Source organism: Heterocephalus glaber, unplaced genomic scaffold (assembly GCF_053883595.1).
Source record: "Heterocephalus glaber isolate CG9 unplaced genomic scaffold, H.glaber_assembly_v1.0 deba00000331, whole genome shotgun sequence".
In the NCBI taxonomy this organism is placed as follows: domain Eukaryota; kingdom Metazoa; phylum Chordata; class Mammalia; order Rodentia; family Bathyergidae; genus Heterocephalus; species Heterocephalus glaber.
Window position 1 is genome coordinate 10,675,262 of NW_028258142.1, and position 26,406 is coordinate 10,701,667.

At 39.2% G+C, this 26,406-nt stretch overlaps 1 protein-coding gene across 5 annotated transcripts in view; it reads right to left on the bottom strand.

The window, feature by feature from the left end:
* Positions 1-15,050, bottom strand: part of Socs6 (suppressor of cytokine signaling 6) — a 27,906-nt gene extending 12,856 nt beyond the window's left edge. Inside the window, exons 1-2 of one of the 5 annotated variants that reach the window (XM_087191372.1) lie at positions 14,952-14,969; positions 14,306-14,434 (exon numbers count right to left, since the gene is read on the bottom strand). The gene's annotated coding sequence lies outside the window, so the exon portion shown is untranslated. Of the gene's footprint in view, positions 1-14,305; positions 14,453-14,951 lie in introns of those variants that run through there. The other 4 variants (XM_087191373.1, XM_021242143.2, XM_013078540.3 and 1 more) reach the window with 4 other exon arrangements.
* Between the last annotated feature and the right edge of the window lie 11,356 nt (positions 15,051-26,406).

A 26,406-nucleotide genomic window follows, 5' to 3' on the forward strand; every position in this document is an offset into this window, starting at 1 on the left:
ACTGCTTTTATCAGAAAAGGTTTCATATCGTTAAATTTTCACCCTGAAGAAATGAGAAAATGAAGAACTAAACCCAAAGCAAGAAGACCACAGTAAATATTAGAGTGGAAAAAATCAAACAGAAAATAGAAAATCCTTCACAAATTCTTTCAGATAATAGAGAAGTAGGAAATACTTTGCAAATCATTCTATGAAGCCATTATTGCCCTGCTACCTAGGCCAAACAGATCATTAAAAAACTAGATCGATATCCTTTACCGACCTCCCCTCAAAATTCAGCAAACCAAAACCAGTAGCATATAAAAAGCATTACATATTCTGATTAGATGAGATTTGATCCTCAATTGGTTTACCGTCAATAACTGATATACTACAACATATTTATAAAGGGAGGAAAATACACATAAGCGTCTTAACAGCTGTAGAAGCATATGAAACAAAAGACAATACCCATTATTCATACTTTCAACAAACTAAGAACAGAGGGGAACTTCTCAAACTGATAAAGAGCAATTATGAAAAATCTATAGCTAACACCATACTTAGAGGTAAGAACTGAAATGCTATGTCCCTAAGACTAAGAACAAGGCAATGTTTTGACCTTCTTTTCATTTTGAAATGGTTCTTGTTGTATCTAGAAGCCTTCCTGTCTTAATCTGTTTTGTCTGATATTAATATAGATATTCTAATTCTCATGGTTATTATTTTTGTAATTTATTCTTTTCTATCTTTTCCACATGCTGTGCATCTTTTCAAAACAGGGAATCTTGTAGACACCACACAGTCTTTCATTTTTATTCAGACTCGTGGGCTATACTTTTTGGTTAGGGCAAGGATCAGCAAATGTTTTCTTTAGTTAGGCTTTTCAGGCCTTACACCATTCCGTCTCTAGTCTAGTCAACATTATAATGAAGGTTTAGGCTAGTAGAACAAATTAAAAAAATATACAAATTGGAAAGAAAAATATAAATCTACACTTACTCACAGCTCACACAATCTTACATTAAAAAAAAGAGAGAGAACCTAAGGAAATCTTTCTCCCTTCCTCACTCTCTCCCCTCTCAAACTACAAGCCGACAAAATATCCAGCAACAATAAAATTGCTAGCAAACAAAATAAAAATTGACAATTCTATTTAAATAGCATCAAAAAAGTAAAATCTGCTCAGAATGAAATTTAACAAAGAAGTGAAGATTCACAGTCAAATCTAAAATATTGTTGAGTAAATATGCTAAATAAATAACTGGACATTCCATCTTCATGGAAATGGAAGACTCAGTGTTACTACAGCAATTTTCCCAAAACTGATCTATAGAACCAAGTAATCCCAATCAAAATCCTGCAGACTTTTTTGTATAAATCAATGTCATTCCTAAAATGTATAAGGAAATGCAATTTTGAAAAAGAACAAAATGATACTACTGAACTTCAAAAATAACTATAAAGCTATAAATATAACCAAGACATTGTATTACTGGCATAGTGAGTGGCACATACATCAATAAAATGGGAAGAAAAGGTCTAGAAATAAATTGTTTATATTCACTGTCAACTGATTTTCAAGTATCAAGAGAAGTCAATGAGGAAAGGATTACTTTTTTCAATAAACTGTGCTAAGACCACTGGACAACTGAAAAAAAAATAACTTAAATCTATTTCATGCCACATGTAAGAATTAACTCAGAAGAATCTCCCACCTAAATATAAGAGCTGAAACTATAAAACTTCCAAGAGAAAATTTTTTGTGACAATTTGAGCAAAGTATTCGCAAATACCAAAAGCACAATATTACATAATAGAAAAACTCAAGAAAATTAGGCCTCTTTAAAATTAAAAATTAACATTTATGTTTTAAAATAAACAATTAAGAGAAAGACAAGGTACAGACTAGGAGAAAATATCTGTGTATCATAACTGTTAAGATTTTGTACAAAGGATTCCTCCCCCGTACCTAGCCTAGAATTCACGACCTTCCGCTTGCCAGGCAGGTGCAGTACCACTGAGCTAAATCCCTGTACAAAGAATTTGTTCTCTATATGAAGAATTTTTAAGTAAGTAAAACAACCCAATTTTAAAAACAAGCAAGAGGCAAGGTAGAACAGAGAGAGAGAGAGAAATGCTAGCTGAATCAGTCTTTTACCAATGATATAAAAATGGCTAACAAATATAAAAAAAGGTCCCTAATATTCGTAATTATTAGAAAAACACAGATTAAAACCACAAGGAGACACCACTACATACATATCCACTAAAATTACAGTATCAAGTGAAGTCAAGAAAGTAGGTAGAGAAACTGGAAACCTGATACATGATACACTGCTGATGAAAATGTAAAATGGGTTGGTTAACATTTTTTCTTTCTTCCCTGTTGTGGGAAAGTCATGGTTAAAATGCACAGCTAAATAGAACAAAAAGAACTTATGACAGGGCTGGTACATTTCTAACCCCTAAAAAAAATCACTCCATATCAGGTCACACAGACTGTCTTCTCTCTGTTTCTTTCTTCTTTCCTTATCTTTCTTATCTTTTTTTTTTTGCCTTTTTTACATAGCCTCATACTACGTGTGTCTTAAATTCTTATTTTCATATTTTGGGGGTGGTATCTGAGGAACTGCACTTCTCATTTTCACTTTCAAACTCAGCAGTCTTCCTTTATTACTTTCTCCTTTTATTGTCTTAAGAAATTCCTGACACAGAAATATACTTTTTTCTGTAAAAACAAAAAAAAAGTATTGAAGTTTGCTTTTCAAATTTAAATTCTTGAATAATCTAGTGTTGGTTTCTCTGCAGAAATTTATTTTACCACATCGATAACCAAGTGGCTCAACACATTCATAGACAAAGCCTGGCGCTCATCAGAATAAAGGGAGTAAAAATTAAAATAGCAATGGTATCATGAAATCAACCAATAACAAATGCTGGTGGGGCTGTGGGGAAAGAGGAACCCTGCTCCACTGCTGGTGGGAGTGTAGACTGGCGCAACCACTGTGGAAATCAGTATGGAGACACCTCAAAGAACTAGGACTGGAAGTCCCATTTGACCCCGCTGTTCCACTGCTGGGCATCTTCCCCAAAGAATTAAAAGAATCATACCACAGTGATATATGTGCACCCATGTTCATAGCAGCACAATTCGTTGACAGCTAAAACTTGGTAACAACCCAACTGCCCATCAACTGGAGACCAGATAAAGAAAATGTGTTTTTTTAATATAATTATTATTATATAGTATTACTCAGCCATAAAGAACGAGAAATTGGAGACATTTATAGCTAAATGGATGCACACTGAAGTGATACTCTTAAGTGAAATAAATAGGACACATGTGTAAATACCAAATAGCTTCTCTAGTGTGAGAAACAAAGTATAAATAAGGACTAAAAGGTGTAACAGATAATGTGAAATAGGAAGAAAAGGGGCAAAGGGGAAGGGGAAGTGGGAGGGATGGGGAAAAGAAAGAAGGGAATGGAATTAATGAGAAAAGAAGAAATGGCAACAGTCCTTATAGATATGGACGGATGGAGGGGTTGAAGGGAGGGCAAGGGAATGGGGAAAAAATAAGAACCAAGATAGATTATGTAAAGGTGCAAATTTCCAATGATAAATGTCATTATATTGTATGCCTAAAATGTACCAATAAAATTAATTTTAAAAAATAGCAATGGTGGGCCAGGGATTTAGCTCAGTGGTTCTGGTGCCTGCCTCGCAAGTACAAGGTCCCGAGTTTGATCCCCGGCACCAAAAAAAAGACTCTTTGTCTCAAAAAAATAAAAACTAAAAATAAAAAAATAGCAGTGGCATCATTTTTCAAAAGTCAAATCAGCAAAAATTTTTCAAATTATGATATTTATTGCTTTAAAAGCATTTAATATAGATTTAGCTCAGTGGTCTGGCACCTGCCTCGCAAGCACAAGGTCCTGAGTTTGATCCCTGGTACCAAAAAAAAAAGCATTCACTATAGTTGTCAAAATTAATTTCGTAATATGCAACTCTTAAAATTATACTCTTTTATCCAATAATACTATTTTATATGTATCTTAAAGAAATAAAATTAAACCAAAGCATAACAATGTTTCCTGTATTATAAAAAATATTATATAAAAAAATCAGAAACACCCAAATTTCCAATAGTATGAAAACAGTAAACAAAATCCTGGCACATCTACACAATGGAACTTTAGGGAACCACTAAAATTAATATTTATGTGGTTATAAATACCACAGGTCAAAAATTAATATTGTTCATTTGTTAAGTGCAAAAACATATAAAACTAAATTATATGTAAAGTGTCATTCTAATTATGTAAAAAGAATAGGGAGGATAATTGGACCAGAAAGGAGTGCAACAGAATGGTTACCTACATGGCAGGATTCTGCAAAAATGTTGTTTTTGATACTTTATTTTCCAAATATTCTATAGTGAACATGTAGTTTTCATATGAGTAAAGTCTATGAACTTGTTTATTTCAAATACTGCTTTTTCAAAAGAAATGGCCAAGTAGGGGCCAGGAATTTAGCTCAGTGGTTCTGCCGCCTGCCTCGCAGGCACAAGGTCCTGAGTTTGATCCCTGGAACCAAAAAAAAAAAAAAGAAATGGCCAAGTAAATTGATCAGATAAAAGAAAAAGGTAAGGCTTTTTCTTGGCCTTCAGTTATACCATGATCATCAAATGAAAAATCAATATACCAACTTGTCATTTTTGCTTCAGTAGAACCTAGACAGCGTCCTTCTCACTCCATGCAAAATAACCTTTTGGTTAATCTGGTATATAAATGTATATATATATAAAATATATAATACAAAAAATTTTACATATTTTGTAATACATATATATATATATGTGGCTGGCCTTAAATATTCAAAGTTTAAATAACAAGAATGATAAACATACCAACTTTTCACTGACTTCCCTCCTAACTCAGGTTATATTTAATCACTTTAGTAATTTCCTTACTTATACCGAACCTCAGCTCTCTCCCTTCACTCTTAGTTATGGCTAAACTTGAATCTTCCTAGGCCACACAGTTGAAAATGACTAGAGAAACAGAACTACTCTGACTGGTCTCAGTTTATACTCATAATCATAAAGTTTGAGTGACTCCTTAACACTGCCTGGAAATCAAACTACATTTCCTTGGCCCATTGTCTCTCTCCTTCTTGCTGACCACTTCACACAACTGCTTACCTTTCCTCACACCTGTAAGTACTTACTCTGACATATTCAATCTCAGCTGACGGCCCAGTTTCCTACAGAACTGAGAAAATAAAGGACTATCAAGAGGAAACTGTGGACTCACCACATTTACCCACTTGGCAACATCTGTTTCCACATCCACTTCCACCTAGCTCCCTTTCTAAGGCACCCCACCCTCCACTTGCACACTTCATCTCCGAAAAATTTCCCCTCTACCAGATCATTCCAAAAAATGTTATTTCTTATGTAAAAACAAACTCATCTTGACTGCACTTTTCCCACCAACTATGGTCCCACATCTCTAATTCCCTTGACACCAACAAAACACCTGAGGAAAACTGTAAATTCAGAGGCTACAATTCTTTCCCATTCCCCTTCTCTTTCAGCCACACCAGAGCCTTCTCCACCTCTAGCTCCAGCCTCAATTCTCAGTCTTCCTAGATGCTCCATTTGATACCTCTAACCAGTCCTTTTCCCTTAATAAAATTTTCCATCTTTGCTACAAGAACATCATACTGTCACAATCATTCCTGCTCAGACTCCTTTGCTGGTCTCCCCTGACCTCTTAATGATAGAGCACCCCAGAACTCAAGATTTGGGTCAACTCTTCTCCACTTGCACTCATGCTCCTCCTGACTTCACTTTCTCTTGATGCCAAATAGCATCTATGTGCCTTCTATTCCCAAACTCCTTACTCTTCATTCAAGGAAAATTATATTCAACTTCCTTTTAGACATTGTCAAGTGTATTATAGATATCAAAACTTAACATGTTCAACACTAATTCTCTGTTTTTCCTAGCCCTCCTCCAAAGTTGCCTTCCTTACAGGATCTCCCTCTTCTATCTATGGCGACTTTACTCTTCCAACTGCTTAGATCTGAACATTTAGAATCATCCTTATCTCCTTTCTTTTTCTGAGGTCACAAAATCCCAGACTCAGTTACTTTCAAAATATATGCACAATCCAATCACTTCTAACCATTATACTACAGCCAAATTACTGTGCTCAGAGAACTAAACAGATGCTGACACTGGCTACTGCTACTTACTTCCTGGACTAATAAAGCCCTTTATCTCTGACTCTGGAGTCTCATGTCTTCGGCCAGCACCCATGAAGCTGGAGCAGGGTAACTTATTACCTTGGATGAAGGTTAAAATATCACACCATTCGCAGTTCTTCCCAAGTAAATGCAAATAAAATAATTAAAGTACAATAAATACAAAACCGCTTTAATGTCTAGTAGGGCCTCTAGATCTCACCACAATAAGCTCCACTTTAAAAAGAAATATGAAATATTTGTGTGGCTAAAACAGTAACTAAAAAAATTTAATATAACCAATTTTTTTAAAAAAGACTTCAAGTTAAAATATAATTTCAAACTGAATAAATTAAAAGTTTATGACTACAGCAAAAGTTCTAATAAATTTTCAAGTGAGAAACTTGTACTTTGTAGGTTACTGACACGAGCCTAAGTTTGCATGGAATCAAAGTCAATCTCTTTACTGAGTTTCCCATATAAAGTAAGTGGGTTAATCTCTAAAGTATCTACAGTTCTAAATGAATATGGCTCAATAAATGTAATTTTTAAAAATGCACAGAAACTTACATGTTTAACCTACAAAGAAAAGCTTTTACATGAACATTTCTGAGAATCATTTATTAGAATGATGTACAAAATATTCCTGCAGAATTGACAATAAAACAAAAGTTCATAATATCACCAAAAAAGGTTAATGGGGGTGACTTATAAGGATTGATCAATGAAATGAGTATTCAGCTCTCCTTAAACTTTTCAGTCACATTTTAACATATTGCACTTAAAAAGTAGCACACCTACATACAGACTACTGTCTTTATATATTACGTGTACATATACAGTGTGTGTGTGTGTGTGTGTGTGTGTGTGTGTATTACAAATCAAGGAAACATGGTGTAAGAAGAAATATTTGGTCTTTACCCTCAATTTCTGACGTTTATCCTAAACTCTTAGTAAGAATCTTTGTTTACTAACAGGCCCTTTCTAATCACACCTGAGTTTATACAAATGAGAGGATTTAGAGTAGGGCTCTTAGCCTCTGGCTGTTCCCCAAAAGACCAAGTGAAAATGGAAAGGGACTTCCTGCCCCATCCTCCTACAACAATGGGAAGGAAAAAGTTGGACATTGAGCACTGTAGATACACTTTCCATTCACAATAGCTTGAAATAAAATACCCAGGGATCAACTAACCAAGGAGGTAAAAGACCTCTACAATGAAAATTTCATTAACATTGAAGAAAAAAATTGAAAAAGACACCCGAAGATGGAAAGACCTCCCACAACTACAGCCATCTGATTCTTGACAAAGGAGCCAAAAATATAGGTTGGGAAAAAAGACAGCCTCTTCAGCAAATGGTGCTGGGAAAAGTGGCTATCAACTTGTAGAAGACTGAAACTAACTCAAAGTGGATCAAAGACCTCAGTAAAAGACCTGAAACTTTTACACAAAAATAAAACATAGGGAAAACAACTGAAGCCACAGGCACAGGCAAAGATTTCCTTGTCTAGGACTCTAATAGCACAGGAAATAACAGGAAGAACCAACAAATGGGACTGCATCAAACTAAAAAGTTTCTGCACAACAAGGGAAATAACAGTTTAATAACATATCTTTAACAAGAGAGAAAAGATAGCCTATAGAATTATAGAAAATCTTTACCAGCTACTCCTCTGACAGTGGTTTAATATCTAGAATATATAAAGAACAAAAAACATCAAAAAAATCAAATAGCCCAATCAGTAAATGGGCAAATCAATTGAACAGACATGTCTTAAAAGAAGTATAAATGGCCAATAAGTATATAAAAAGTGCTCAACATCTTTAACTACTAGGGAAATCAAAACTACATTGATATTCCATTTCACCCTAGTCAGAATGGCTATCAAGAAGACAAAAAACAATAAATGCTGTCAAAGAAGATTGGGAGGGGTAAGCCATCCCCACAGTCTTTCTATACTACTAGCAGGGGTATAAATATAAGTTAGTAAGCCACTAGAGAAATCAGTATAAAGGTTCCTCACAAAACTAAAAGAGAGGTACCATTTGATCCAGCTCTTCTACTCCTTGGTAATACAACCAAAGCAATTAAATTCAGCATACTATAGGAATATCTGCATACCCATGTGTATTGAGGCACAATTAACAGCCAAGGTGTGGAACCAACCTAGGATGGCCATCAACAAATAAATGGATTTTTAAATGTTGTATATATAAACAATAGAATATTATTCAACCGTAAAGAAAATAAAATTTTGCAGGAAAATGTTTGGATCCAGAGATCATCATGTTGAGTAGAATAAGCCAGGCTCAGATAATTATCACGTTCTCCCTAATATGTGTAATCTAAAGAACATGACATGAAAGTGGAAAGAAAACTATTATTAGACCAGAGGAAGGGAACTGGGGAAGTAACAGGGGGTTTGGAAATGAACAAAATACATGCACCAAAAGCCACAAACACTCAAAGATGTGAAACTTGGGGTGAGCTAACAGGAGGGTCAAAATGATCAGTGTTAAGTGCATGTACAAATCTGCCAAAATGAAACTCATAAATCTATATAACCAATAGGAAAAAATTAAGGGACAAACTTCCTTAGATTCACAGAGCTTCTGGAGACAAACAAGTACTGGGAGTGCAGAGTACCCTACAACAGCGTGAAGCTCACATCACCCCCACATCTTGCCCTACACATCTCATCCACTGGGTTGCTACTAAATTGTATCCTTTATAACGAATCAATTAACATAAAGTGCTCAGGGAGTTCAATGATCCATTCTAGAAAATTACCTGAGAAGGCCATGGCAATTAGAAGTAGTAGCCTAGGATTTGTAACAGCCTCTGAAGTGGAAGCAATTTTATGGGACTGAGCCCTCAGGCCATAGGGTCCAACTGGATAGTGTCAGAATTGAAGATAATAGTTTTCATATCGGAGAACTGGTCACTGGTGTTGAAAATACATGCTAGTAAATAATTAAACCTTATTTCTTCTGTGTACCTGGGTTGGGTCTCCTATAAAATAGAACTATTATATCTTTCTATAAACTCCAGGAAGGAAGGAAGGAAAGAGGAAAGGAGAAGGAGGAAGTGGAAGGGGGAAGTAAAAAGAGAAGGGAAGAGAAGAGAGTTAGCCAGGCAGGGGCAGGTTGACCTAGCTAGCTTTGGGTGAACTCCTTAAGAAACACACACATCTTACTCTCCACTATTCCCTCAAGACTGGAGACACACCGGGGATTTAGCTCAGTGGTTTTGCCACCTGCTGCTGCACAAGCGCAAGGACCCAAGTTCAATCCACAGGACCAAAAAAAAAAACACTGGAGACAATGAAACCTGGACAAAGCCATTACAGCCAACGATAACTGTTACATTACTAAATTTCAAGCCTGGGCTAAAGGTACAGTACAGCTAAGTGGTAGAGCACTTGCCTAGCATGTACCAGGCCCTGAATTTGATTCACAGCAATACAAAAATGAAATGAAATAGAATAAAATCCAAGACTTCTGGAAGGGAGGATAACAAAAGTAAGCCTGAGAAAAGGTGTCACAAATCTGAAAGGAGTCAGACTATTTTTTAAAAGCAGAGAAAGGAGAAAATGGGGAGAACAGTAAGAAAACAAAAATGCATTGCTAGAATTAAAACTTTAATAAAGAAAAAGTTGGAGAAATCTAAGCCATCAAAAAGACTAACATGAAAAATTGAAAAACCAAAAAAATAAACAGATCAACTGGGGGACTCCTATACTCAATGAAAGCTTCAGATAGGAAAAAGAAAAGGAAAGGGAGGAAATTACAAAAGAAAAATTTAAAATTTCCCTAGAACAGAGGAACATAAGTGTACAGATTGAAAGGATCAATGGATGCTCAAAACATCCTAAGAATAATCATGCACATCATGTTGACATTTTAGCATTTAAGATATAATACAAAGGTCCCAAAAAACTAAAAAGAGAAAAAATAAAGACATACAATTACCTGGGAAGCAGGTAGTACCTGGTTCAATAGCAACACTGAAAAGTGGACAAAATTCCAAGACAAATGTATCTTCAACTGTGATGCCCAGTTATAGCTTAGTGACCCTCCTTGTGATGGTGCACATTTCTTGGCATGCTTACAGGCCCTGATGACTAGCTGTAGCTAAAGGGGTTTCAGCTGCAATATACCAGTACTCTTTTCATCTGCAAAGGGGCAACAGGATGGGGGAACTGTACTTGAAAGCAGCCCTATTCACACAAAGAAGCCATGAGGAACCCTGTCCACTGCAGACTTCATGAAAGCAACAAATAGGCCTTTTTATTTACACACTGAGAAATCAAGGTTAATCTGTCACTGCAGAATAACCACTGACTAAAATATTAACCTAAATTTGTAGACATAGCCAGACTAGAAACCAAACACTTGGTACAAGACATTTTCTGACACACAAGGTGTCAAAAAAAAAAAAAAAAAAGGCAAGGATTTACCTCAGTGGTTCTGCCACCTGCCTCACAAGTGTAAGGACCCGAGTTTGATCCCTGCTACCAAAAAGAAAAAATACCCCATCTCCTTTATCAGGAAGTTAAAAAAAATTAAAAATATATATATGTGCGTGTATGTATGTATGTGTGTGTGTGTGTATATATATATATTTAAGAAAGTAAACCAAAAAACTGAAAACAAGCCACTCCACTTAGGAAAGAGAATAAAAGAACTACCAGGTTGATGGCACAGGCTCCTTGTTTTAGACACTGTCCCTTCTGTTACCTCCCCAAATCAGCCACAGGCCATCCTACAAGAGCTGGCTCCAATGCAAAGTTCTCCATGAAGACACAATCCAAATGCCCACCTCCCAAGATTAAAATGGCTAGCATCAATGAAAGAAGTACTGCATATATTGGACCCCATTCTAAAATGTGCTAATAATGTGGTATGTGACTTTGGACAAATTAGAGAACTACTCTTACCAAAATTTCCTTATCATCCGTGGAGGGATGAAGATGGGCTGTATAATCAGGTTCCTTCTAGCTTTAAGTTGCATCAATTTTATAAATGCATAAAGTCACTAAAATCCTAATAAAATTCTAGGTGGGTTGTTTACACATTCTGCCAGTCTGTGATAATTGGTAACAATGATATTCCCTAAATGTTATTTCTTTTTAATAATTTTAAAAGCAATGTTAACAAACATGACTGTCAGAGGAATTAATACTTCAATTAAAAATTAAGCTTTAATAACACCTTAATTTTATAAGGAAGACAAAATTTATACAAGGAAAATAACATAGAAAGTTGTAAGTCGTCTAATAAGAAATCAAAACATATACATTACTTGTGATTATAAAAGGACAAAAGGTAATACAAAAAGGTATTAAAGGACAAAAGGTAGTCAAGGAAGGCTTCTCTTAGGTGGTGACACTGATATTAAGATCGAAGAATCATACAAAGAGCCACTGAAGGACAGAGTAGGCAAATGGAACTACCATGTCAAAGTTGGGGAAGCAGAAGAGTCTGTTCAAGAAAGGGTGCAAAACTAGGTAGAAATCTTGTTAGAAGAGAGTTGGGATTTTATTTAGAATCCATCACTCACTATAACTCTGAGATGATTTTTGTTCCCTCCTTTAGCCCATAAGAGGAGTAAGATTCAGAGGGGATCTAAAACTTATCCAAGGTCACAAAGCTAGGAAAAGGATACTCTAACAGCCACCAAACGTCTTCTGTGTACAATATGGGAACTGAGATCTTAAATGGCTTTCTTAAAACATTAACAAGACCAATAGCAACCTAAAAACAATTACTGCAAGTAAGGAAAATCTGACGTTTGTGTGGATCATCAATGAAGACCGTGAAGTTAGTTTAAGTAAACCCTGCCAAGTCCTAAAGCCTTCAATATGTAATAACTAAACCAACAGACCAAACCACATAGTAAGTTACACATAAAAACACAGGACAATTTCACTACCAATACAGAGCACTTACATTTCTCTTTTAATATCTGGATGATTATTTTAATCTAGTCATATAAGAAAGTAAATTTCTGGGTCAGGGATTTAGCTCAGTGGTGCCGCTGCCCAAAGCACAAGCGCAAGGGCCCTAGTTCGATCTCCAGTACCAAAAAAAAAAAAAAGAAAGTAAATTTCCCCTTTTTATGACATATTGGTATTTGAAATGTTTTCCTTATCAAAGGAGTACTTTTATAAAAATACCCAGACACCACAGATAGAAGTGCTAATTCTAGAACTGACAGAGGTCAGGGAAGAGGATTTCTCTAAAATGAAATACACAAACTTCACTTTCCATAAAGGATACAACAGTCATCTTAGCTCTAGGACAGGTCATTTACTTACCTACCCTTATGAGAGCATAAAAACAGGATAAATACACATCTATCAGTTATAGTAGAGTATAAATAACATGCGGCATTTGGCTTCATACTTCCAACATATGTACATATGTGTGCATATTCTGTTTCTCATGATGGTGTGGTTTGTGAGAGAGTAACAGTAATTCTAAGAAATTCAGAAACAGACATATAACCTTCGCCCTTTTCATACTATATCCTGACTTTTTTGGTTTTTTGGGGTTTTTTTGTTGTTTTTTTTGTTTTTTGGTACCGGGGATCGAACTCAGGTCCCTGCGCTTGCACTGCAGGCAGCGAAACCACTGAGCTAAATCCCCAGCCCTATATCCTGACTTTTAAATAAAATCACACAATTACTTCTATGAGCAACACAAAAGGTACTATCAGTAACACAATGCTTCCTGAAAATGACCACATTGGAGAAAACTAGGAGGTTTTCACTGAGAAGTTACACAAGATAGTCTTAAAACTTAACGTTCTGTTCTCTGAGAAGAGAGCCATTAAAAAGTACACCTTTTCAATTCTACACCAAGACTGGAGAAATAAATGTGGAAAGCCAAAATCACTAGAAATCCGGTCACTACAGCAAATCCGGTCACTTCCATACAACACCCAGTGCTGCAGCTGGCACCCAAATCCCTTTCTTGCCACTTCCTCCAGGTGGCCTAACAAGGGAGGGCAGTCAGGTGACACCCTGAAGGTGTGTCCTGGGTGGTAGGCAGTGTTCAAAGCTGATCAGTCTTCCACTGTAAGAAGGCAAAGGGCAAGGCCAGGTACATGCCACCAATCTGGAAACTATTTAAAAAAATAATAATAAAGGCAAAAAGAAAAAAATGTCAAAAGATATGCTGAGTGGAATAGAAAAAAAGATAAAAGTTCAGGTGAACAACCTGGTTGATCCTTACCCAGGCCACAAAATGGAAAGCCCCTGAAAACTCCAGATAATACATTTTTCTAATAATCCTATCAAATCCACTGTCTCAGAGCCAGTGTCCTCCAAGACAAGAATTTGAGGTGGGGTTGGAAGGGGTGGTAAAGCCACCTATTTTGTTAGCAGCAGGTACAGATCCTGAACCTTCCACATCCATTCCATGTAGGACTGAGGGGAAATTAAGAGTGAACCAGGAAATCGTTTTCTGGGTTTTAACTGCAAAACCTGGTAAACAATGCCATTCATGTTTTTAAATAACACTGACTCTTCACACCACTAAATATTCCATTTAAAGTTCATTCATGCAAGTAAGCTAAATGGATTACATGTTGTGGGTGTTCAGTGAGTTTAAAAAAAGTCAGGGTAAACTGCTGCCTACGATGGAGAATATGTCACCTTGAAGCACACAGAAGTTCACTTTTGTTTGGTCACAAATGTATCTTTATTCCAAGGAACACAGTAAATTAAAAACGCATTTAGGAAGCGTTTCATGTCTCAATTTACTGTATTACTGTTATTAGTATGTACTCGGTACTCATGCACAGTAGGATGTTGTCTTACACCTTCAAGAAACATTTGCTGAACTGAAGTCAACATTACATTATTTCACCACCAGAAACCTGACTTCCACCAAAGCTTAATTCCCACTGGTCCCTAATTCCCTAAAATGGGGATGGGAAACCCTAATCTGAGATTCTGACTATACGTTAAATTGGCACACACACTGCTATACACATAACAAGTTTTGTGCCAAGACCCGCCGTGAGAAATGTCCACACTTCTGCCACAGCAAGAGCCACAACGGTATACCTGAAGTTGCCAACTCCTGGAGCAAACTGCAAACGAAGGCCTGCCTCGGTTCCAGGGGCGGTTTAATTTCCAGGGCGCTCCCTATTCCGCACGTCCCCATCGGCCGATTCCCGTGCAGCAGCACAGCACCTTCACGAGCACAGCAGCCTGGGTCCCGGGCGGCACTCTGAAGCGTCGCCCCACGCGACCTCCGGCCCGGGGGTGGCGCGGCCCCGGGCCTCACCGCGCCGCGGGACCCGAGCCGAGCCAGCCAAGGGGACAGCGGGCAGCGGCGGGGTGCGAGCGCGCAGGCCCCGCCGCCGCCCAGGCCTCGCCGAGCCCCGGCCTCTCCCGGCGGGCTGCGGGCAACAAAGGCGGCGGCCCAGCCCGGCCCGTCGCGCGGCGGCCGCGGAGGCCGAGGGTCGGAAAGCGACGCCGGCGGCCGCGCAGGCCTCAGCCCGCCCCGGCCCCGGCCCCAGTCCCGGTCCGCGGTGCCTCCGAGGCGGCGGACGGTGTCGCGCCGACCTGGACCCTCAGCTGCAGCCCCGCGCCGGGCCCGCCCCCGATGACCCGGGAGGACCCGAGTCTCGCGGCCGCGGCCCACAACGCCGCAGAAGGGCGCAAAAGGGACCCCCGCCTAGCCTCCCCGGTCTCCGCCGACGCTCACCGGCGGCCGCCGGCTCCGCTTCTTCGCCCAGCGCCGGCGCGACTGCCGAGCTCGACCCTCCTCCCCCGCAACTCCTCCTCCTCCTCCTCCTCCTCCTCCTCCGTCTGCCTCCTCCTCCTTCCAGGGAAGGCGCCCGTCTGCGGCGCCACAGCCTGAGCGTCGAGCCGGGGCGGACGACCTAGGGCCGCCCCGCGCCCACTGTGGAGCCGGCGGGCGGGGCGCCGGGCGCGGGGGTGGGGCCGGGCCGGGGGCGTCGCGGGCGCGGGGAGGGCGGGGGCCGGGCGCCGAAGCAGGAGCTGCGGGGTCGTCAGGGGCGGGGCCTGGGAGGCGGGGGTCCCGGCCGGTCCCGCCCCTCGCCCCTCCGCCCGTGCTCCCGGCGGCCGGCTCCTCGGCGCCCGCCCTCTTGGGGCGTCGGCTCCGCTGCTCTGCCCTCTCCGCGACGAGGGCGAGCTGCTCGGCCCCGCGCCCCTGTCCCTGAGTTGGTTGCCAGGCACCCGGCTGCTGAGATCTGCTCAGCCCAAGGGGACTCGGGTGCTGGTTCCCTTGGGGAGAGACCTAGGCCCCCCCGAGCAGAGCCACAGTGGGAAAGCCCTTCCCCACAACCGTCCCTGTCTGGAACGTGAAAACTGCTTTAGAAAATCCCAACTTTTTCCTGCTTCGAGCTATCTACTTTTCCCTGTAGTCATTTTTGGTGGGATTTTACACAAGTAAGAGTTCCCTATTGTGTGTGCCACTGAATTCCAAGTGTGATGTAAAGTTGCACGTTGGTAAGGATTCGTGTCTTTAGTAGAATGAACTAATGAGTAGCAGTGCCAGAAATTTTGATTATTGTCCGTGAGAATCAACAGGAACTTTTTAAAATTTTTCTTTTGATGCTGAACGATTAAAAATAATTATATATTAACGCTGCAATAAATAGGAGGAATAAGTATCATTGAAATCTAGCTGAAGAATTACCGTGGCCTTTAAAAGTTGTGTTTCTCGAATAATACAGACTTTTTAGAAGAAAACTGAAAGTACAAAGAAATAAGCCTGGGGGGAAAAAAGCCTTGAAAGTTGTTCATGTGTGAATTTCTACCTGAATTATAACTCAGAGGAGCTATCATTTAGTTGGAGTTATTTATCTTAATTCCTGTAAGTCTCTTCTCTACAAGGCTCAATTTAACAAGAAATCTGGTTTAATAACAAAAATTGGATCTCCAGATGATCCAATCAGTTTTATAACTGAATGGTATGTACCAATTTATGTCATTTGTGTATTATTTAATGTACTGATCACTGTCTTCAATTTTCACTCAGGAGTGTACAGGTTCTAATATAAATTATGTCAAATAGTTGTGACACAAACTACACAAAATCACCTGGGACCTAGTCCACAATGATTATTATTGCTATGTGATGTATATTTTATAAGCCAGATGTTACATTAAGCTTTTTTTGTAAATATTATGTCCTTTAATTTCAACAATAATTCCATAAGATTAGTATTATTACCACATTATAGATGAGGAAATGGAGGCTGCTAATATACAAGTAGTAATTTATTTTCTCAAAGTCACACAACTGCTACTGAGCAGGAGAGTTGGAATTCAGACCTAGGTCTCTGGAACGCTGGAATATGAGCGCTTAACCACTAAACTAAAATAACAGTACGAATAATATTAATGATATGGCACAACTTTAGTGTAGAGATAATAGTGTCTAAATATACAGTTAAAATCTCCATGCTTGGCTGAATTCCAAACACTGCTTGGCTGCAGACATGTGTCCTCTTTTCACCTGTCCACCATCCAAACCTTTCTATTAGCAACTCCGTCCTTGGGGAAAGCTTTTGCCCTACCTATATCCTGTACAGCTGTGGATATTCCTGCCCAGAGCTCTCATTCATGAGCAAGTGATGACACTATGATCAGACATGGGAAAAGAAAAATGATCAGATCCACTCTAATTGGGTACATGCACCAGACTGATCCTGGTGCCTCCTAAAGAACCCTGCTCAGGATGATCAAGTTATGTTCAAGCATGGTCTGACAGATACACTTGCTAAAAAATGATGATGGCAAAGTCTCATGATGAAAGTAAAGTCTTTCCCTTTAACAAGGACAAAGGAGCATAGTTCTGCAGCTTCCTGCTAGCAGAATAGCTTACAGAGACAGGGCCCTTACTGATGGCCTCAGCATTCTCATTTACAAACAGTACAACATCTGCCTCATTTTCAGAGGAAGAAGCAGACTTAGATTTCAAATAATTTGCCCAAAGTGATGAAGTTAAAGTCAAGCTATGACTTGGTATTGACGTCTCTCAATTTCTAGTCCTATTTGCTTTCTAATGTTAAACTTTCCTCCTTAAAGATGAGGAAAGAGAGAAGCCTACACTTCAGAAAGCTTGGGAACTATTGTGTGTAGCCTTCTAACTTACTCCCAGTATTTAAAATACGTCTTCAGTGTTAAAAACAGCGTCGGGGTCCTTGGGACAGCTTCCAAATAAGCAAAAATCAGTAGCCTCTAGCGCAGTCTCCCTTTCCCTTTACCATTCTGTTACAGCTACAGTACTTTCCTGTCCTTATGGTTCAAATGCTATCTATCACACACAAAATGTACTTGTACTAGGTTGAAAAGTGTGCATTAAAGATTTAAGTTCTTCCTAGAACCTGGAACTGTGATTCTATTACACATGGGCCCTTTACACATTCAGTTAGTTGAGATGACATTATACTGGAATAGGGTAGACCCTTAGTCCAATAGGATAGATGTTTGATAGGAGAAAAGACATAGTTGTAGACATACTGGAGTGGAGATCATGTAAAGATGGAGAGTGAGCACCACCAAGGCAGTGGTTAGAGTGATGCTTGTCTGAAAGCCAAGGAGCTGAAAGATTGCTGGCAACACCAGAAGTTGGCAGAGGAAAGGTAGGTCTTCTCTCTGGCCTTTACTGAGTGCATGACCCTTCTGACACCCTGATTTTATACTTCTTGTATCCAGAACTGTAAAATAATAATTTCTATTGTCTTAAGCCCCCCAGTCTATGGTACTCTATTGTGGCAGCACTAGGAAACTAGCATAGCGCTCCTAGGCTGCCCGTGCCGCATGACTGCTCTCTGCAGGGGACTCACTGTCAACGCCTCCAAGTGGAGCTTCTCTTTGAAGAGTTTTGCCTTGTCAAGATGTCCAGTTTTCTTAGGAGAGTACCAGCTGAGAAATGTTGTCTGACACTGTTGTTAATAGTGCCAACTTTCATCTCAAAACCGTCCCCGCTCAGATAACAAATTCTACGTTCACATTATTTCCCCCCCCAAAGTGTTAAATAATGACTCAGAAACTTGCCGTTCCACACTCTCCAATAGGTGGATGCCCCTCCTCCTTCAGCACCGCAGCTTTCAACTACTTTTCATCACACTTTGCCAGGCCAAGCTGTGTAACTCCATCTCCAAACATTTCCAGCTGTGTATCTTAACTCATGTTAACTTCTGACCACTTCCAGGATTCAAGGACCCTTCTGATTGCTTAGGTAGTCTTTCACAATGTAAAGTAATCCTATTGATTTAATGCGAAAATCTACCAAATACCCATTAGTATGAAGAGTGATGCTATGTATTGGCCACTTCTGGAGACTTGGGAGGTATATCATGTACTGCAGAATAACATCTTGTGCAGTTCATCCCTGTTACTAATCAAGTGATGGAGTAAGCCGTTATAATTCTTCTCTATAAAAGCACAAGACCAGAGCTCCTGTGAGTGCAGTAGCTCAGGGTAGTCTTGAATTACTATCCCCAGTGATTGTGCCTCTGAGATTGCTAGCTGGGAAAGTTACCAGTTCTTCAAGCTGCTCTAGTACACTAGTAGAAAACTCTTCAGGAAGAAGAGTAGGTGGGCCCAGTCAGAGATATTAAGAGCCTTAGGCCCGAGCCTGCAGGAGAAAACAGTTGGAATGGCTTAGGCAGCAATGCCATTTGGAGAAGAGAACCCAACCCCACTTATTTATCACAATGCCAACACTGAAATTAAACCTGAATACCCAATGAGCGCTTTAGAAAAAGCGTTAACATCTGTCATAGTTAGGGTTTTGGCAAGGGAATGCATTAAATACAGGACACATAATTTATAGGATTATTGTGTGATACTTGCCCAAAAAGTCAAATGTGAAGGAGTGCAAGAGAGATTAACTGCACACTAGAGGCGCAAAGATTCCAGCTGAGGGCCTGGATCCCAGCAGTGTCCCACACAAGTCCAGCTAAAGGCTTAAAGTCCAAGGCAATGTCCTTCATGAGTTTAGCCACTGGCCTAGCGCCCACAGCAATGTCTTGTGCATGTCCATATTGAGGACCTGCACCTGGAAGGCCCAAAGGCCAGTGGTAGAAGCCAGAAAACCTATCCCAGTGAGATGAAGGATTTGTGCGACCAAGCTGAGGGATCCACGATGGAGCCCAGAAGTGATGCTCATGGTGAAGATCAGAGCTCCCCTGACAAAAACAGCAGCCATTCCCAGTGATAGGGAGGCCCCCAGCTCCTTCTCCTCCTCCTCCTCCTCTTCCTCTTCTTCTTCCTCCTCCTCCTCCCCCTCCTCCACAAACAGCCTAGTTCACATCAGGAAAATCAGCCGCAGGAAGCTTCTCCTAGAAAATCAGCAGTCCAAGATCTTCCCCGCCAGCTCTCTTTTTATGGCTATTGACAACAATCTTCAGGTGGATCCTCCATGCCCAACCATGCTGATTCAGTTAAACTGGGTGTTTACAAGTTGACCATTAGTCAATCCAGCACATCTTTTTGTCTTAAAAGAAAAATAACACGCATGCCATAGGGTCGCCACTACTGATTTAGAGCATAAGAGAGGCTCAGCTAGCTAAGTGAATAGCAGACTCAGGAGCACTTTCCATGCTAAGCAAAGAGATAAAAATAGAGATCAGAGAAAAGTCAAAGTTGAGAAGTACATTTCTCTTTGAAGACCCGGGTGTAAACATTAGGTACTGAAGAGGGTTGGATTGTCTCCCCAGAAATAGAGAATATTTGGTGTCTATCTCCCATATTTGTGAATGGGACCTTATTTGGAAATCAGTCTATACAGATGCAGTCAATTAAAACAAGGTCATAATCAAGATGGGATATAATCCACTGACTGGTTCCTTATAAGAGGAAAATTGGGACCAAGAGAAACAAAGATAATGGTGAAAGCAGAGGTTGTAGGGATAGGGCTACAAGCTTCAAGAATTATAGGCAACCACCAGAAGCTAGAAGAGGCAAGGAAGCAGTCTTCCCTTGTGTATTCAGTGGTAGTCTAGGCCTGCCATCATCACCTGGATTCCAGACTTACCTCCAGAAATATGACAGAATAAATTTTTGCTGTTTTAACCCACTAAGTTTGTGGAAACAAGTATTTTAGCAAGAGAGTACTCATTGGCTTTAGAACTCTTCAGACCTAGTAATTGCATTTTGACGTTTTAGTACTGGTGTTTTAGCACTGGGCTTGCGCAGGACTCATCACACTTGCTAGAAGTTGCATGAATCACGATATCACCCTGCAAAAGAAAATACCACGTCATTCATCCTTACTTCCTGGTCCCTTGGTACCCCTCTCTCCTGATGACACAGAGGTCAGAGATCAATGGGTCAGTGTCACAGTAACTCAAAAACAGTGCAGAACTCCACAGAATCGCCATTACTGTCTTGTACTTTTGTGTATTTTAAGTGCTAATAATGGGTCACAAAAAAGGTTCAGAATGATACCGCTATCCTAAAGGCATATGTAAGCCCCATAAAAGGCTCATATTTGCCCAGTAAAATGTGAAGTTTCTGAGAAACTTTAACAAATTATTTCTAATTACATTATTTCTTATGGGAAAAATTTGTTCAGTACTCATTAGTTTTGGCACTCTTCAGGAGTTCTGGAACAAATTGATGATGAGTACCAAAGTGTGACTATAGTGTACACTTTCAAAATATTTTTTAAAAAAGGAAAACCAAATACCCTATCTATCCATATAATCACCACATTGGATATAGGTCCCACTACCGGGGCCAGGGCAATGAGATAAAATTATGCAAATAGGTAAGATTTTTCTCAAGAGTATTTAGCCTAATAGGTATAGTACTGTGAACCAAAAAAATAGAGAATAGGTTTTATCAGAACAAGATTGGAAGTAAGAAGAGTCTAGGTAGGAGATAACGGTGATTTGAATAAGGGTAGTAGCGGTGTTGTTAAGTGAATGGATTTGGTTAGAGTTAAAGTCTAACAGATGAGTACAACAAATTTAAGGCAGAACAAATTATTTTGGTGATCACAAAACAAACCCAGAAGTCTTCTGAAACCTCTTTATATATCCCCTCTTCTTGAATCTGAATGACTATTTTGACTTACTTTTAATGAGTAGAATACACAGAGTAATAATCTATGACTTCTGTGGTTAAATCATAAAAGGGGTGTAATTTATGCTTTATTTGGTCAAGCACTGTTTCAAGAACTCTGAATCTATGTGTGAGCAGTCCATATTGCCTGAAACTCCCATGTTGTAAGGAAGTTAAAACTGTATATCAAAACACAAATACATACACACACACACACATTTTATTTTCTAGGTCTAAATGGTCACTATAAAACATGCTTAGAGGTAGGATTCCTTGCTGCGTTAAAAGCCTATGGTCTAGGGCTGGGGATGTAGCTCAGTGGCTCCACACCTGCCTGGCAAGTGCAAGGTCTTAAATTCCATCCCAGGTACCAAAAAAAAAAAAAAAAAACCTATGGTCCAGCAGCCTTGTCTTTTCTTTTGAACTATTGTTTCTGTCTTTAGTTATTTCTGCTTTTGACCCTCCTGTTTGTGATCCCAGAGAAGAAATAGTGTCTTTTCCCAGCCAGCAAGACTTTAATGGGCCAGACTTGAATTATAATGCAGCGAGGAAAATGTAGTTCTCTGACTGACCAAGATTCTGTGTCCATTCATGTCTGTGGAGTCAGGCATGAAGCAGTCCACTTAAACAGCAGAGAGTATATTTCCCTTGTGAGACCAAAAGGAACTTTCATTCCACTCCCTGAAATGCAACAATTTGAGCCCATAGAACAAATTGACAATAAAAAGAATAATAGAAGAAAAGACATATCAAATTATTAACATTCAGACACATGAGAGTCGCACAAAGTGAGACTTAAAGAGTAGATGTTTGAGGCTTTTATATTTGTTTCGTAGGGGAGAAATGAGTGAAGACTAGACTATCTTACAAGAATAAATGCTTTTTAGGGCAGATGAAAGGCCTAAAGAACAGAAAATAACCTTGGACAAAATTCACCTGGGCTCTGGGTATGACGTCCACTCTAGTTTTTCTAACTCTTCTATAGGATTTGGCCATTAGATAGCTAGGAGAACTTCAAAGAAAATCCCCTAGAAACCAAAATTGATAAATATGTTAGCTACTAAACATTGTTACTTTGTGGTGTAAACTAACTTTCTGTTATCTACTTCAGGCTTGTGTGTTACCTGAGCCAGTCGCTACAAAAATCTTAATGTCTACAAAATGAAAGCTAGATCCCAGGTTCTAAAGCCTGCAATAATTAGAGTTTTATTGGCCCATTGTTCACATAAAACATAGATATATTTATTTAATTTACTACTTGGCCATTATTATAATTAGAATAAGAAAAATTAAATTTCTTATTAACAAAATAGGAAAGAGTCTATGTACTGCTACATTCTATCAGTTGTATTTTGGTAAACCTCTCAGGACAAATAAAGATTAATATTAAAGGTAATACATCATTATTCTACTTGTAATTTTTGCCCCTTGCCTGTTCAATATGCTTGTAACATTTATATATTCCAGACTTCTCCAACTCCTAGTCAAGATGATGCTTACCTGTGGCATATTAAAACAAAATGTTGTGTATATATTCATGACAACTCTGCAAATGTGTCTTCTGCATTATAAGATCTACTTTTAATATAGATACTACAATTGGGACTATGGATCCGTTCCCCTCCACTTACAGAAACCTGGGCAATGCCTCAGGGCCAACCCCCTAACCTTTTTCTTAAGCAGTACTACCTGTAGGCAGAGATAAGAATAACAAAGATCCCTGGAAAATTCCAAAGTCCCAAATCAGGACACAAGTGGGCCAGATTCTCTGGCATGCCCTGTAGTAACTTTTCTTCACTTGGAGCTCATCAAAGGTTCATGTATATGGACTACATCTTCTCATACATTCAATTATAACAGAATAAATTATGAGAAAGGACATGCATAGTAGACTCAGCTGACCTAACTCAGAACCCTATCAATGCCTGTGTCAATCACTCTCTGGAAGACCCAATGGGAGGAACTTTAGAGCCAGTGCAACATTTTAGATCCTTAAATACAACACTTTCAGTGCTCACGCCATTTTCCTTTCCACCAGCATGCTCGCTCTGAGCATACCATCGCCTAATTAAACTTCATTAAACATTGGTGCTTTTACCTTGCCACTGAGTGCCTTCTCCAATTATTTGTTCCTACTGCAAAAGAGCCTAGAAACCCACTGGGGACCCCATAACCCAGGGTGATACTTTTACGAATTAATGCAATGTCAGATTCCACCTTAAGTGTTGGTGACTTGCTGGCAACAACCCTATTTTCTTATGTCTGGCTTAGGTCAGTCAGGATGAGACTTTGGTTCCCCTGGCTAGGCTAAGCTAGGTCAATGGCCTCTCTCTCGGCCTGAAGTAGCTATAAGAAGATGGGAAGTTAGACCTCATACAACCCTTAAGAGTAAGGGATTAAAGCCTGGGGTTGAGGTTGGTTTAGTGAGGTAGGATAGAAGAAATATAGTTAGAAGACAAGGAAAATTATAATATTAAAATTATATCTTTTAAGAAAAACTACAGCTCCAGAACACCAACGTTATTCAAGATTTCTCCCCGTTTCAGGACAAATTCCTCATTGTACTTATTACAGACAACAATAAGCCCATAAAATAGACTCTGGACCTGTGTCTTTCACTTGTAAATTGTGCTCCCTCCTACCAATCCCTATCCTTAGGCAATTAAGAGCACAGTGTATTTCAGCTTCAAACACATAAAAATGGTTTGCTTTTGTTTTTTGGGTTTTTTTGTAGGGGGGTGGATAGAACTCAGGACCTTGCACTTGTGAGGCGGGAGGCGGAACCAAACAATGGTTTGCATTTTAACATAGCCCATCAAACTAGCAAAACTCCACAGACACTAGAATGCCCATCCTAGATAACCCATCTTGGGGACACCCTCGAGTCCCCATAAATATAGCCACCTCAATGCCACAGGATGTCTTTCTCCCTCTTGAGGGCATGCACTTGATTTCCTTGACCCTGTTCTTTTAAAATTCTGCCTAGGGCCAGGGATTTAGCTCAGTGATTCCGCTGCCTGCCCTGCAAAGCATAAGGATCCGAGTTCTATCCCCAGTACCAAAAAAAAAAAAAGTTCTGCCTAATACATCCCTTTATACCTCTTGAAAGAAAGAAAGAAAGAAAGAAAGAAAGAAAGAAAGAAAGAAAGAAAAGCAAAACTGAGTAGGAGTTAACAGTTATTCAGGAACTGTTACAATAAAGGGGAAAGAGAATGCAGTATAGAACTGGGTTCAACTCCAGACACAATACTGACAAGTGGAGATTTATAGCCAAGGAATAGGGTAAGGTCAGTGGATGGAAAATTACTATAAGACATCACAATTAGGTGTTAATCCACAGTATAAGAGTGGAAAAGCCTGATACCTTTCTTCACCCATCATTAGGACCCTTGCTAACATTTCTATAATAAAAGACAGGTTAACAACTGAAAAGCACAACAAATATATTTCACTAAATTTTACATGACATGAAAACTTCAGAAATGAAGCTCTGAAGACCCAGGGAAAACTATATTTATGCTTGGGTTTAATTATGAATGAACAGGTTAACAGAAATGTGATTGAACACAAAGTATGATACAATGGATTATAGTGGGGGAAACCCAGCAAGGCTTCCTGTGTATCGTTCCTCTCCTATCCTGATATATAAGGGTGGATCCTCTGGAATGAAGATCTTCATGGGGTAAAGGACAAGAGAGAAGAGTGACCTAGGCTTTATGGCTTGCTTCAGGGAAGAGAGGCTCTAGTTTCTATGACTCACTTTCTGGAAGAGGAATTTGTTTTCTGTGATTTGCTTTGAGGGAAAAAGAAGCCTAGGAGGCAGCAAGGCAGGAGAAACATTGTCTCTAAGACCCTTATGAAAACATTCAGCTCAAAGTACTCAGCATATCGAGGTGTCATTCTTAGGATTTTTGTGTTCTGAGTCCCAACAGCAGGATTCTTGCTGAAGGCAGGCCACAGTGATCACACATCACCTGAGGGATGATGAGGGTGGAGGAATTTGATCAGATATTTAAGGCTCTTTCTAAAAGGACAGAATTCTTGCTAAACTTAGGTAATTCATGTTAACAAGCACCAAGAACATACAATTAGCACTGTAATCTATGGGGCTTGGAGGATTCTGACTAGAGTTAGGTTGGGGAGTGTTTCTGTCAACAGTCATAGTAGATAGGTCTTATCTCATAGGACTGCTGAAGGATTAAATGATTATATAGTATACTTAGCTTAAAATGGGTTTATTGAAAATTTCAATACCTGGCAGCTATCATTATTTCTCTTTCATGGTCCTTATTATGATTACAGTCATGTGATTATTTACATGATTATTTGTTAAACATCTTTCTCTTCTAAGTCTTTAAAATCTGAGAAAAGAGAAGTTTCTGTATTCATCACTTTACCTTCAGCATTGATGGTGCTGGGAACATGTTAGTAGAAGAGTTGGGGTGGCATCAATTTATTCAGCAAGTTGTTGAATAAATGAGTGATTTAATGATGCCTTTTATTTTTTAAGAAGTGTATGTCAAAATAGTAATTACATGGGACCAAATGGATGGTAGAATGAAAAGACTGACAATAAATTTGCTTTACAGTGTTTTTATTTCTATTCACAAAATTCCCAGATGTGCTTAGAAAAATCATTGCCAATTTGTAAATGAGGATCTGCATGAATGATTTATTTGAAGACCATATACAGAACTAATTAGATAACAGTCACTGAGTTTGCCAAACTTTCAAAATTTTGGTTTTTGTTTTGCAGCAGTGAGGACTGAACCCAGGGACTTCACCCAAGCTCTGTACCACTGAGCTAAATCGGCAGCCCATTGTCAAAATTTTGACTTCCTATAATTTAGTCACTTTTTAACAAACTTTATAACATGTTTGGAAATAAGATATCTTTTCCTTATTTATCTCAAATCATATTTTAATACCATGTAGAAAGACTTTAGCTTCTGGCATATAAAATAAGATTAGAAACAGAACATATTTAAGGTTAACAACTTTTTTAAAATCTTAATTTTTAATGTTAAAGAAAACGAGAAACTGACAGCAGTTCAAATTTTGTTGTAGTCATTTGGATATCTATAACAAAACACTGTACACTGAGCTGCTTATAAAGA